This window comes from Mustela nigripes, chromosome 1, assembly GCF_022355385.1.
Source record: "Mustela nigripes isolate SB6536 chromosome 1, MUSNIG.SB6536, whole genome shotgun sequence".
NCBI lineage: Eukaryota > Metazoa > Chordata > Mammalia > Carnivora > Mustelidae > Mustela > Mustela nigripes.
The window spans coordinates 160,132,901-160,147,061 of record NC_081557.1 but is presented as its reverse complement, the minus strand read 5'-3'; the positions used below and the strand labels follow the sequence as shown (position 1 = coordinate 160,147,061).

Below are 14,161 nucleotides of genomic sequence, written 5' to 3'. Positions count from 1 at the left end.
AATCAGGAGACAATTCTAGAGACTTGTATCCAGAGCCTTAACAACTTTATTTATACTGCTCATTCTCCCCAAATTATGATGAGAAGAACTTGAGAGTTTCAAATTATGAAAACAAGCATAGGAAATAGTGGTCAGGGAGCATGCATCATTTTTTTCTTTGCTATAAAGTCATGGCTTGAATAATTTGTTTGCTTTGATGGGTAAATTTTTGGGTATTGTGGATGTTGAGTAGGTATTTTTGCAGCAAAAATAATTAAATATTTCTGTAAACTTAGGGTAAACTAAAGCCAAGGATCTTACCCAAAGTCATTAATGACCTAAAATCTTAAGACTAATTAAAATAATTCACAAAACATGTATCCAATGACTCAAGTCATGTCACAGCTCAAATATAGAGGCTTTGGTCTTAGGACAGGTTAAGTCTTGGAAAGGACAGCACATTTTCTTTTTTTCTCTACTGAAAGGATACCTAAATCACCTAGAATATTGTTGAACTTTGTATATTTTGAAAACAAAGTCCTATTTTCTCATGCTTCTTGAAAATTTGAGGTAACTTAGAATGTTAATTTATAGCAATGGCTCCTAACATAATTCTCTTCCCAAATACATACCCTCTCCAATTTCATGACCAAAATTGGTTTTAAGTCCTTAAACACTACTTTAACTTCATTTTGTCACTCAGTTATTTTCAGAGTGACTTTATAATAAGTCATTTATTGGAGCTACAAATTCATACCAGTTATCTGGGAAGCACAATTCTGGGTAAATCTTTGCCCATTGCTTCTTTGGAATGAACAAGAAATTAATACCCTCAGCACAGATGACCTGACAAGCAGTTGACCCTGGAACATAGAAGAAACAATCCATAAGCTGTTTTGTGATTTATGACATGCAGACCAATTGATTCAAATCTAAAAAACTAAGAAACCATGCTATTTGATGAATAAACCAGCCATTCAAAATCATATTATGAAAGTGAAATCTAGGACATGAGAGCACATTAAAGTTAAGAGCATGTCTGTCAAGGGAAAGAGCATGCAAAAAGATGTGGCTGTAGAAGGACCATATGGTTCTGAGAGGTGGAGGTGAGAGTTTCCTTATCTCTCAGAATCTGGTACCCATTCAGCTGAGGATTATCTATCTACTGGTTCAAAAGCCAAAGAGTCCTTGAAATTGTTCTTTTTTTTTTTTTTTCATCCCTTCTAGTTTTATTTGAGATTGAGATTGTTAAGAATAACAAAACTTTATGTATTGGCAAAAGTTGTTCACATTTGTTTTGTGGTAAAAGTGTTATGGGACTATTATATGAAAGTAAATGGACTAAGTTAATAATCTTCATATATATATATATATATGTATATATATATATATATATATATTCAAAAGGCAATCAAGATTTTCAAAGTTATTCAAAAGTCATTCATCAACAGCCTTCTTTTTACTCAGCATTCTTCTCTTACTTTTGTCATTTAATAATACATTATGGAGGATGCCTGAGTGGCTCAGTAGGTTAACTGCCTGCCTTTGGTTCAGGTCATGAACCCAGAGTCCTGGGATCGAAGTCCTGGATTATGCTCCTTGCTCAATGGGGAGCCTGCTTCTCCCTCTACCTCTCTCTTCCTCTATCTCTCATGAATAAATAAATAAAGGGATGCCTGGGTGCCTCAGTGGGTTGAGGCCTCTGCCTTCGGCTCTGGTCATCATCCCAGGGTCCTGGGATCGAGCCCTGCATTGGGCTCTCTGCTCAGCAGGGAGCCTCCTTCCTCTTCTCTCTCTGCCTGCCTCTCGGCCTACTTGTGATCTCTGTCTGTCAAATAAATAAATAAAATCTTTAAAAAAATAAAGTAATATAAAATATTTATTGAAATAAAAATAAATTATAGACATATACATATGCATATATACATATCAACAATTATAAATTTAACTCAATATCTTTAAAAACAGCACATTCTAAATGATCATGACACAATTTGTTCAACAGTTGTCCCATTGCAATTAATCAAAAGAAAAATAATGAAAGATAAAAACGAAAAATATATATAAAATACTGTTTATTTGAGAAGTGCAATAAAAGAAACAAACTCTCAGCTGCCTTGACTAAAATCAAAAGACACAATAAAAGTATAATTGGTGATGGGACAGAAAATAGAACCAAAATTGAAAGTGATTATAAAAATATTATTACAATAAACTTTAAAATTACAAGGAAATCTGTAACATTTTATAAAACTAGTGTATCAAAATTGACCCATTAAGAAGTATAACACATCAAAAACTGTAAAAGGGTCAAAAATAAAATTAGACTATTTAAAATTGCAAGAATTTCAGGTAGTTTTAGAGTTCAGCTCAAATTAACCTTTAACAAAGTGAGAATTCAGTTGTTATTTAAATCAGCTCCAAACATAAAATTATGAAAACTTATAATGCATCTTATAGTGCTAATATAATTTAAATATTACCACTTAACACAGCAGGAAAAACTACTGACAATATACAGTAAATATTAAAATAGTGTGTGTAAACATTAGAATAGCATATTTTATAATTAGCTTTCAAAGATTCTCTGAGGAAAAATACATTGAAAGGAGTAAACCAATATGAAAAAAGTACCAGTATAGTGTGCTATGATGTCTTCACAGAGTGCCACAGTTTTAGCATTCTAACGTAAATTTCAACGGCAACCCTATTTGCTGGAGCTACACACTAAATATACAGCATCAATTACTTCTACACAAAGGGATTATTTCAAATAACAGAAAAAGGTTTTCCTCCTTTCTTATTATTATTCCCTAGATGATGAAAACTCTTAATGTCTGATGCATTTGCAAACTCAGGCAGTGGGGATTTAATGTCAAATTTTATGTAAAAAATGTGCATAAATTTCCTTGTATGAGAAAAGTGATTGCTAAATTTGATAAAAAATGAGTCTCAGACAAAAATAAGCATATGATAAAAAACTAAGGTGACACAATTTGAAACTGCAGAAGGACCAGGACAGAAGTAGTTCTTTATCAGATGTTAAGTTTTTCATTCTGCCCTGCTAGACAGGGACAGTTTTAACACCAGAGCCACCTGATTATTATTCATTTGTGGTAAGTATTTTTTAATTGGTAGCTTAAAGGGCTCCATACTCTTACTCAGAAATTTTATCATAATATCTTACAGAATCTAACATGTGCTAAATATTTCCAAAGTACAAGTTTAATGAAGCTAATGCCTTTGGCTTTTTCTGTCACTTCATATAAACTCTTACATCAGCCATTGTTCTGAGGTTTTCTTAGGGCTCTCTTTTTTTACATTAATATTATATTTTAGCTTTTGTATATGCATTTTATTTCATTTAATGTATTTAGTTGATGTTAATGCTCAAAGCCAGGGTTTTCTTTAGTTGTTTTGACACATTTTAATATTTAGAAGAGTTAGGAGAAATTACTTTCATTATTCACCATTTAGAGGTGCGCCTGGGTAGCTCAGTTGGTTAAGCATCATTATTCACCATTTATTATTTTTGTTTGTGGCTTATGGAATTTCATATTAGAAGATATCTTTAAATTACAAAATTAATAGCTCTCATTTTCCATATCCTATATCCATTTGCATAATATAAATAGCTAAATAAGTTTTGAAATCTGTTAAGAATGATACCTTTAATATGGTTTAAATGCCTGGAATAAAATCTTTTTTACATTAAAAAAAAAACATATAATCTACAAGTAAATATAGTTTAAATGAAATTAATAATCTAGATTCTTTCAGAGTTCAGAGACATTGAATATTGAGATTCTTGAGCTAGTAAAGGCCCTGAAGTTTTATTGATTATGTCTAATGAGACTCTTAAATTAATGGGTCACTTGCTGATTCAAGAGCTAGCGTAGATCTCCAAGTGGGTAAAAATGAGTATTGCTAAGTTGATTTATTGCTCCTGAAATCAATGATGAAAACAAAGTGGTAATGGAGCTTTCTGCCAGATGATTTAACAAATATAACCAAACATTCAAATTCTGAATGGACATATTATGAGTATAGTGTTTGGTACTTGGGTTCATGAAGAGCTACTTCATTAAAATAATCCAGAAAAATCTTACTTTTTCCTACATTTATTTTTCATTTTTGTAAAGTATAAAATGTCAATATGCTGACATTGAAATGTAAGATAATACAAGTGACTCAAAAGTATATGCATAACTGATCATTTGCATGTTTTTATCTAGTAATAGAACTCCAGTAACAACAATAGAAATATTACCCATAGATTTCTCTCATTTGTCAAATCCATACTCAGTGCAAATCACTGTTAAAAGCAATTGGATAGGGCGCCTGGGTGGCTCAGTGGGTTAAGCCGCTGCCTTCGGCTCAGGTCATGATCTCAGGGTCCTGGGATCGAGTCCCGCATCGGGCTCTCTGCTCAGCAGGGAGCCTGCTTCCTTCTCTCTCTCTCTCTGCCTGCCTCTCAGTGTACTTGTAATTTCTCTCTGTCAAATAAATAAATAAAATCTTTAAAAAAAAAAAAAAAAAAAAAAAAAAAAAAAAAAACAAAATAAAAAAAAAAAAAAAAAAAAAAAAAAAAAAAAAAAAAAAAAAAAAAAAAACAAAAAAAAAAAAAAAAAAAAGCAATTGGATAGCAGTGAACAAACAAGGTGGAGAAAAATGTAATTCAGAAACATGTGGACCAGACACTTTCAGATAGTCATAGATGCTATAAAAATTTCATTTGGATAGCTATGCAGAATTTTTAAATAATTTTCTTTTATATTAATCATGTTGATATTCACAATGCTGAGTTAAGAATATTATTGTACATTTACACCTGGGAGTGTGAGGTTCAAAGGGAGAGTTGACCTAAGACAGAGGGAGAGAAAGAGAACAGTGAGAGAGAAGGGGGCAGTGTGGGGGTGGGAAAGCACCACTTTAAACTTAAATGTAAAAACAAAACAAAACAAAACAAAAACACACAAAACTTAACCAGAGAATGGAAAAATCAATTGGACCATGGCGGTGGGGGGAAGTTTGTTTTCTAAATGCCATTCTTCTCATGCTCCATATAAATGGAGAAGAAATATTTATAACAGGAAAAAACTAAATATATATATATATATATATATATATATATATATATATCAGTAACTTTTTCTTCTATTCCTTACACTTCATACCACAATACAGAAACCATTATTTGTGTTAATTTTCATTTAAATATTTTTTCAAACCTCACTAAAATATATTGATATTTTTATTTTTAACAGATTTTCTCAGAGTTTTATCCCAAGAGTTTGACTTTCTACCAGAAAGCATGATAACTTGTAATGTTCTTATTCTCAAAGTTTGAGTTTAAGGATTCCCTGAATCATGTACCTTACATCAATTACTCAAATATATACTAATATGTTCCTGAATTAAATGACTTTTGGATATTTTGAAGGAATTAGTCATCTCTCAAATAAAAAACAAAGTTTATAATGAAAATTTCAGTTATTGTTCTTTCAAATTCCAGTAAATATCCATTTATTTATGCACTCAAATATGAGAGCATTTATAATACTTTATTAAAACACATGATTCTGTAAGGTCTCCCAACATGCTCTCCTCTGTTTGGAGTACTGTGAACTATAGTAATGTTGTCAGGAATATATATGGTAAGTGACAAATATGTGTTTCTATAAAATTCAATTTCCTGAAATCCTTAAATATTGCTTAAAAAATAAAAAATATATAGTATAGTACTATATGTAAGTATTTTTCACACACATAAGCTATGCATGTGTGCATGTATATCTCATATGTATACTTTAAGCTACAAAATATAAACTATATATGTATCCATATATAAATACATGAATATAAATATATATATAGTTACTCCTTGAATGTCAAAAACAATCATGAATTCCTTATATTATGGTAGTTGAACTCTTAAAAACACTCAGGATACAGATCTCAAATGGTAGGTAGATTCAGAGATGTCTAATAACTTGGAGTGTACTGTGGCCACCCGTAGCCCCAGCATCCAGAGCCCAGGAGCTTCTAATGAAAAGACTTTGGAGTCAGAGTTCAGGGTTGAAAATATGTTTCTATCAATTAGAAGACATATTTTTTAAAAATTTTTATTTATTAGAGAGTGAAAGCAAGAGAAATCACAGAAGGAAAGGGAGAAGCAGACTCACTGAGCAAAGAGCCCCCATGTGGGTCTCAATCCCAAGACCCTGGGATCATGACCTTAGCCAAACACAGGTGCTTAGCTGACTGAGCCATCCAGGTACCCCCACAAGACATTCTTGACATTATATTTAATTCTCTTAGTCTCCATTTGCTCAAATGTAAAAGTGGAAGGTGATCTTGGAAGAATGCCATGACAATTAAATGGGGAAAGAATAATCTGTTTTTGTTTGTTTGTTTGTTTGTTTGTTTTTAATTGAACTCTGCCCCCAATATGGGGCTTGAACTCCTGACCCTGAGATCAAGAGTCTCGTGCTCTACCTATTACACCAGCCAGGCAACCTGGAAGAATAGTATTTTCTACAAATGGTGCCAGGAAAACTGTACATATGCATGCAAGGGAAATGTATTGGACCCCTAACTCATGACCATATATAAAAATCAATTCAAAGTGTTCATAGATTTAAATGTAAAAGCTATAACTGTTACACTCTTAGAAGAAATATAGGAGTGAATCATCTTTGTCTGTAATTAGGCAATGGTTTCTTAGATATGGTAGCAAAAGCATAAGCAAAAAAAGGAAATAAATAAATTGAACTCTATTAAAAGGAAAAATTGGGGTTTCAAAGAATACCATCAATAAATAAAAAATACGACCCACAAACAGACAAGAATTTTTTTTGCAAATTACAAATATAATGAACTTGTATCCAAAATATGTAAAGAACATTTATAATGCAACAATAAAAAGACAATTCTATTTGAACAATAGCTGAAGAAATTGAATATACTTTTTTCCAAATAAAATATGTAAATGGCCAATACGCAGATGAAAATACATTAATTTTTGAAATGAAACTCAAATGACAATGAGATACTGACTCATTTCTATTAGGATAGCTATAATCAATAGGACAGACATTAACAAGTATTGAGGGGATTGTGGAGACTTGACAAAACTCATACATTACTGATGGGTATATAAATTGGTGTTGCCAACATGGAAAACAATTTAGCCATTCCTCAAAAAATTAAATACAGTGTTACCAAACCATCTAGAAATTCCATTCATAGGTGTATATGAAGAAAATCAGGAACATATGTTGACACAAAAATTTAAACACAAATGTTCACATCAGCATCATCAAAGATAAGTGAAAAGTAGAACCAGTCCAAATGTCCATCATTGATGAATGAATAAATTAATATTATAGCCACAAAATAGAGTATATTATTCATGTAATGGGTATGAAGTTTCCTTGGGGTGTGATGATAATGGTTGAAAAGTAGTGATGATGGTTGCACAACTTTGTCAGAACACTAAAAAATGCTGAATTGCACATTTTGAAGGATGGATATATATGTGTGTGTGTGTGTTTATATATGTATAGAAGCAGTTATAGAAACCTAAAATGTGACATTTAACCCTAGGGTGTTCATACACATTTTAAATAACATACATATGTAAAATACTTATTATATCATGCCAGGTAGCCAGAAAATACTCAGTATATGGTTGGAATTATTAATATCATTACATAAATAATATTTCAGGATTTTAAATGTCTTCTCACTAACAAATGCATCTATTTTTTGGAGGAAGATGCACATTAGCTGAAAGAAGAAGACAGTGCCTATTTTTATTTTCTTTGTGATTTTCTTTACTTATGGTATGACCTGAATAAAATAAAATTAGGCAGATGCCTATTGGTATGCTGCAGCACATTATGCAAAGTTTTGTTTCTCACCAATCATTCTACTTCCAGAGATTCTTGAGAGCATAGTAACCAAAACTTCAAAAATAACTATTTCAGATAATAATATATAAATACCTTTGTTCAGATTCTATTTTAAATTTAATCTTTTGGGGAGAAGTTTTCTCTTTACAATTTATAAAGATATTAAAATGTGATATATGCTTGCCCATTACATAAAATATACAAATGGCTTGTTTGAGAAGCCCAAAGTCATTAAGATCAGACCTGACATCAAAAACTGGAAGTTAAGTAACTTGTATAGAAGGAACACAGGAAAACTTTGGATGGTCTTGTTAGAGCATAATTAGGGCAGGTACGTACACTAGATTTTCTGGTTTTCAGACATTGTAATAAAATTTTTTAGCAACTAGGACTAAAGTGTGTTTTAAAAGACTTTTGAGATGAGACATAAGTTCTATTCTCTTCCATATTTCTACCTTAATTAAAATTTATATAAAGCCAAGGTGACATTACATGTAATGTTCATTCAAATCTCAGCTACTGAGTGTACTTATCCTAAATGTGCTAATGTTAAGTACATAGATGGAAACTTTGTTCAACTTCAACCAGGACTTTCTTTTCTTCTTTTACTTATCAAAATCTCTTCTCATTGAAAGGAAAATTAATGTATTATGGTGGTATATATTAGTTTGGTTGACCTTTAACTCCAATTTTTTTCCTGAGAGCATGGCAGGATTATATATCCCTATATGCATGTTAAAAGTCCTTACTTCTTGCTTTTACAAGTGAAATATGCTGCAAAGAACAAATGAAACTTTCAGGTAGAGGCTATTAAGAAACAATGTATAGTATACAGCCTTCCTTCTGCAATGATGACCATCCATATTCTAGATAGAGGAAGTTCCATTTACCTGAGTCTCATTGTGAGGAAAACCTGAGATGAATTAATAGCCTTAGAAATATACTTTTACTTTTTTTTCCCCCATGTTTTAAACAATTGAAATTCATGATTGGTGTCACTGCAGGGTATCCTAAACTGTATCTGGCTAACACAATGAGTTATGGTGTTTTGAAAAGCCTGAAGAACTGATATTATACTTAACAGTTTAACATGAGGTCAAATAAAGCATTCAGCACCAACATACGCACTCCCCATACATGTCCATACAATAGAGCCACATGATCATGCATTATTCAGAAAGTTAAGAGGTACTTTTGAGTTAAAGCTTTATCTTGAATTAGCATATTGATCAATTTTATGGTGTGAAATGATGTTTTTAAGTACAATGTGTTTATGGTGAAATGTGTTATTCAATATGTTCATTGCCTGTAATACAGATTTCTTCACACATTTGTTTCATGACACCTAAATATAGTTTACAAAACTGGGGAAAAAAAAGTGGCTATTTTAAATTAAGTAAAAACTCACTATTAATACACACTATTTTCTCTGTCAGATGAAACAGTCAATATCAGTAATTTTTCAAGCTAGATAACAAGGAGAGTCTCTTGATTGCGTTTCCTTTACACAAATCGTATCTGCTTTCTCTCTAGTACTACCGTCACCTGTTTAGTCCAGGCTCTGACCATCTTCCTCTGGGACTCTTAAGAGAGTTGCTGCATTGGTCTATTGTATTACTTCTAACCTAATCTTTACATGTTTTTAGAGCAAATTTTGTTAAATAAAAAGCTCTTCTTAAGGAATTTCAGCGTCTTTTTGTCGCTAGAATGGAATCCACTGTCTTCTGCACAGCTACGTAATCTTGCTACCACGACCATAGTAGGTGTGTTCTACCTGAGTGTGGCCTTCTTTCTTCCTACACTGTACATCCAACCATGCTGAGATAGTTGCAGCTGTCATAGGAAGCCAAGATTTTTTTGTTTTTATTTATTTTTTTATTTTTTTATCATGTTATTTTAGTCACCATACAATACACCATTAGTTTTTGATTTAGTGTTCCATGATTCATTGCTTGCATATAACACCTAGTGCTCCATGCAATCCACGCCGTCCTTAATACCCATCACTGGGCTAACCCGTCCCTTCACCCCCTTCCCTTCTAAAACCCTCAGTTTGTTTCTCAAAGTCCATAGTCTCTCATGGTTCCTCTCCCTCCATTTTCCTTCCTTCATTTTTCCTTCTCCTAATGTTCTCCATGCTATTCCTTATGTTCCACAGGTAAGTGAAACCATATGATAATTAGCTTTCTCTGCTGTACTTATTCCATTTAGCATAATCTCTTCCAGTCCCATCCATGTTGATGCAGAAGTTGGGTATTTATCCTTTCTGGTGGCTGAGTAATATTCCATTGTGTATATGGAAAGAGCCAAGATGACCTTCAACAGATGAAAGGATAAAAAAGATGTGGTCCATATACACAGAGGGATATTATTCAGCTATCAGAAAAGATGGTACCCAAGATTTTTTAGTCTTCTGAAACTTTCTTTACCACATCACTTATGTTAAAAATATCTTTCAAAAAACAAAACAAAACAAAATAAACTATAAATATCACTTTCAAGGACAGCATGTCAATAAATACAGTGGCATCACCCTAAACATCTGGCCATTATTTTTACCATAATATGATTAAACTATCACCTCACTATCTGCTTCTGCTTCTTGCACCTTTTCTCCAGTTGTTTTCCCCAAGATTGAACTTTTATTATTCCAGCCCTATCTCTTCTATCTCAATTTCAATGTAAATCTCTGCCAACTACAAGATCAACTGAAACTCTTGTACCTGTGTCATCTGACATTCCTCTGTAATGAGTTGCCAATTACTTTCCTGCAGCTAATCTCCCACATCTTCATTGTATGTTCCCTGCAAGGCTGTCAGTCTGAACTACTCACCATCTCCAAATATGGCTTACCCTTTTGGAGCTGCTCATACTCGGTTTCTTCCTTCATACTCATTTTCCTGAAAGTGTCTGAGTTTCGTCTTCATTATTTGTATAGTAAATTTATATAAATTGATCATATATATATGATATAAAAATCATACATATGTGATTTTTGAAATGTTTGCAAGCATATTAAATGGAATTCACATTTCTCATTTCTCCCTTTCTGCTCCTTATCCATTCCCCCAAACCCTCCCAGTTTATTATATCTATTTTCAGTCTGGTGATTATGACCTGTGTAACATTTTTAATAGAATTTTAAGTTGAATAGATTATTCTACTGTAGGATTCAACGCAACTTAAAGTAAATTAGTTATTGTTTTTCAATTTTTTGGTGACATATTTTCTACCAGTTTTTTTTTCATTTATTTCTCTTCATTTTGTTTGAAATAAAAAGAGCATGTGTTCTTATTGTAATAAGTGGAAGAGTATACAAATGGTGTAAAAAGTTAACAATCTCTCTAACCTCCATTCCCACCCCTGTGGTGTAATCAATCTTAGGAGATTGCTGTATTTCTTTGCCCATTTATCTCCAGTCATACAGTCCTAAGAAACATATGTGCACATCCCTAGGAGTGGCAGACATTGTTAGTCACTCATCCAATATTCATTTTTTTCTACCTTGCAAATAGAAACCATTTTTTTTTTTAGGTGGGGGAGGTGGGGGCGATTGTCAGTGCACCCTGTTAAAATACTTACTATGATTACTTTCCTTTCAGACAGGAGCATAATGAGATACACTTCTTGGCAGTAGAAAGAATGTAGATGTCAACAGGGTGGGTTTTTGGAAAAGTTTTCAAAGGGTAAGAGGCTCAGCTGTCCCCTAAGCTTGTCATTTAGACCTTACTGTTAGCAGTTAGTTTTGATAATTTCTTTCTTTATTTAATTTTATTTTTTCAGTGTTCCAAGATTCATTGCTTATGCAACATACCCAGTGCTCCATGCAATACATGCCCTCCTTAATAACCACCACCAGGCTCCCCTCCCCTCCCCTCCAAAACCCTCAGTTTGCTTCTCAGAGTCTATAGTCTCTCATGCTTCATCTCCCCCTCCAATTTCCCCCAATTCACTTTTCCTTTCCTTCTCCTAATGTCCTCTGTGTTATTCCTTATGCTCCACAAGTAAGTGAAACCATATGATAATTGAGTCTCTCTGCTTGATTTATTTCACTCAGCATAATCTCCTCCAGTCCTGTCCACGTTGATACAAAAGTTGGGTATTCATCCTTTCTGATGGAGGCGTAATATTCCATTGTAAATATGGACCATATCTTCCTCATCCATTTGTCTGTTGAAGGGCATCTTGGCTTTTTCCACATTCTAATCTTTGGAGATGGGCTGGTAAAACTTTTCTCAAATGGGTGGACTATTCAGATATTGAGAAAATATTTGGGAAATTGTTAACAACTGTAAGACAAACACATTACTCATCCCATCTTTATCACAGGGATGGATATCTGCCTATTCCAGCAAAATAGAACATAACACAATTCGTTTGTTAAACTATCAGTTATATCCATAAGCTGTGCATGGTAGAAAAAGGAATCACAGATAACTAAATAGAAAGTTAGATGATATTCACTTATGATTTCTTTGATTTAAAGTTATAAGGGTTGGCATCTTGAGCAATTTCATATTTCAGTCAGTTAGTTAATGAGCAAAATTAAGTCTTTGCTTTGTGAAATTCAAAATAAGATGTTATTATATGGTGGGACATTTAATGTTGAAATCCTGTTCAGTGCTGAGCACTTTAGTTAAGTGTATAGTTTTCTTTATTCTAATGACAACTTTAATAAATAAGTGCAGGAATGAATACAGAGTTGCGTTTCATAATTATAATTTATTACATTAGCTCTATTCATTTCTACTTACCTCTAATTTCTCAACCCTTTTCCTGTGAATAGTCTTATATGTTTCATGTAAAGAATAAGGTAGATTATACATTTTTCCATTGCAATAATTATTACATTACTAAGATGTTTTCCTTAATATGAAAGAGAGAATAATTCAGTCTAAATGACATATTTCAGTATAAAATAATACAACCCAGCCTTTGTAATTAAATGCTTTTCTTTTTAAATGAAGGTTTTTAAAAATGTAGTGGTGAAGGGTAAATGTGAGCTAACAATAGTCTCAGACCTTCAGGCAAGGAAGGGAGCATTTCTTTGCATAATTTATACCTTTAAAAATGTGGCTTCCAGTATTTATAATTGACAACCAGCAAATTTCAAGTTGATTTAATCTTGAAATGAAGTCAGCAATTTTTTTTTTTCCAAATTTAAGTAAAACTTTTTTCCTTCTCCCTCATTTCTTGCTGACATTTGTTTCTAGTGTAGTTTTCTTACTTATTTAGCTTTTATATCCTGACTTTTGGTTTTTGCTCACCTGCTACTTTTTTCTTGTAAATCATATAATCTCTATTTTATACCTTTCTTCAAATAGTCCATTTTTATGTATTTATTTATTTATTTTGGTTTATGTCAGACGCATGCCTGTAAACTCTCACAGTTCTCACAAGTCCAGTTTTACCTTTTGCACTTGACAAATAGAATCAAAATAAGAAATAAGCAAACTCATGACCTGAGCCAAAAAAAGAAATTATGGAGACCAATGTCTGGTCTTCTAATTTGAGAGTAGTCCAAAAATCATCAGGTCAAAATCACAAGACTTCAGTTAAAGTTATACTAAATCCGGCAGATAGACTGCTTAGCTTCTGAGCAAAAGTATCCTTATTTATGAATTGATAACCACTAAAACTTTACTCAATTCTTAGATGAACTAAAATAATTATATAGAAATGCTTTATAAATTAGAAAATACTATATATAGTTTGGATAATTATTTTTAATTAAGAAAACTAGTTTATTTTAAAAAAATGATATTTAGAAAGTTTACATATCCTTAGTTCTTCAGTCAGTCTACAGATCCTTAGTTCTGGTAAGACAGTTGTAGGAGAGTGGTAAGAGAATCAGCTCATGACTCAGGCTTGGGGGAGTACTCAATAGTTAGCTTGATAGACCACAGGGCAGTTAAATGCAGTCATATTATTGTCTAGTGTGGCAGGCACAATGCTGAAATGACCTTCAATCAAACATGCATGCTCTTTTATAATTTGCTCTCTTTTCAGTCAGTCCGATAAAATCTGACACTTGTTTATAGCAAATAGAATATGACCAAAGCATTGAGATATTTCCCCCTTGTTCCAGGTAGTTTATATAAGACCCCCATCTGAGTTGAATGGATGGACCTCAGAGTAAGTGGGCCTGTAGGAGCTAAGAACAGCTCCTAGTTAACAGCCAGCAAGAAAGTGGAGACCTCAGTCAACCTAATAGCAATTCTATCAATAGCCATGTGTGTCTGGAAAAAGATGCAAAGTTCCAGAAA

The 14,161-nt window shown here is 32.6% G+C and overlaps 1 pseudogene; it reads right to left on the bottom strand.

The window, feature by feature from the left end:
* The window catches only part of LOC132026478 (large ribosomal subunit protein eL42-like), a 78,388-nt pseudogene extending 67,597 nt beyond the window's left edge, over nt 1–10,791 (bottom strand).
* Between the last annotated feature and the right edge of the window lie 3,370 nt (nt 10,792–14,161).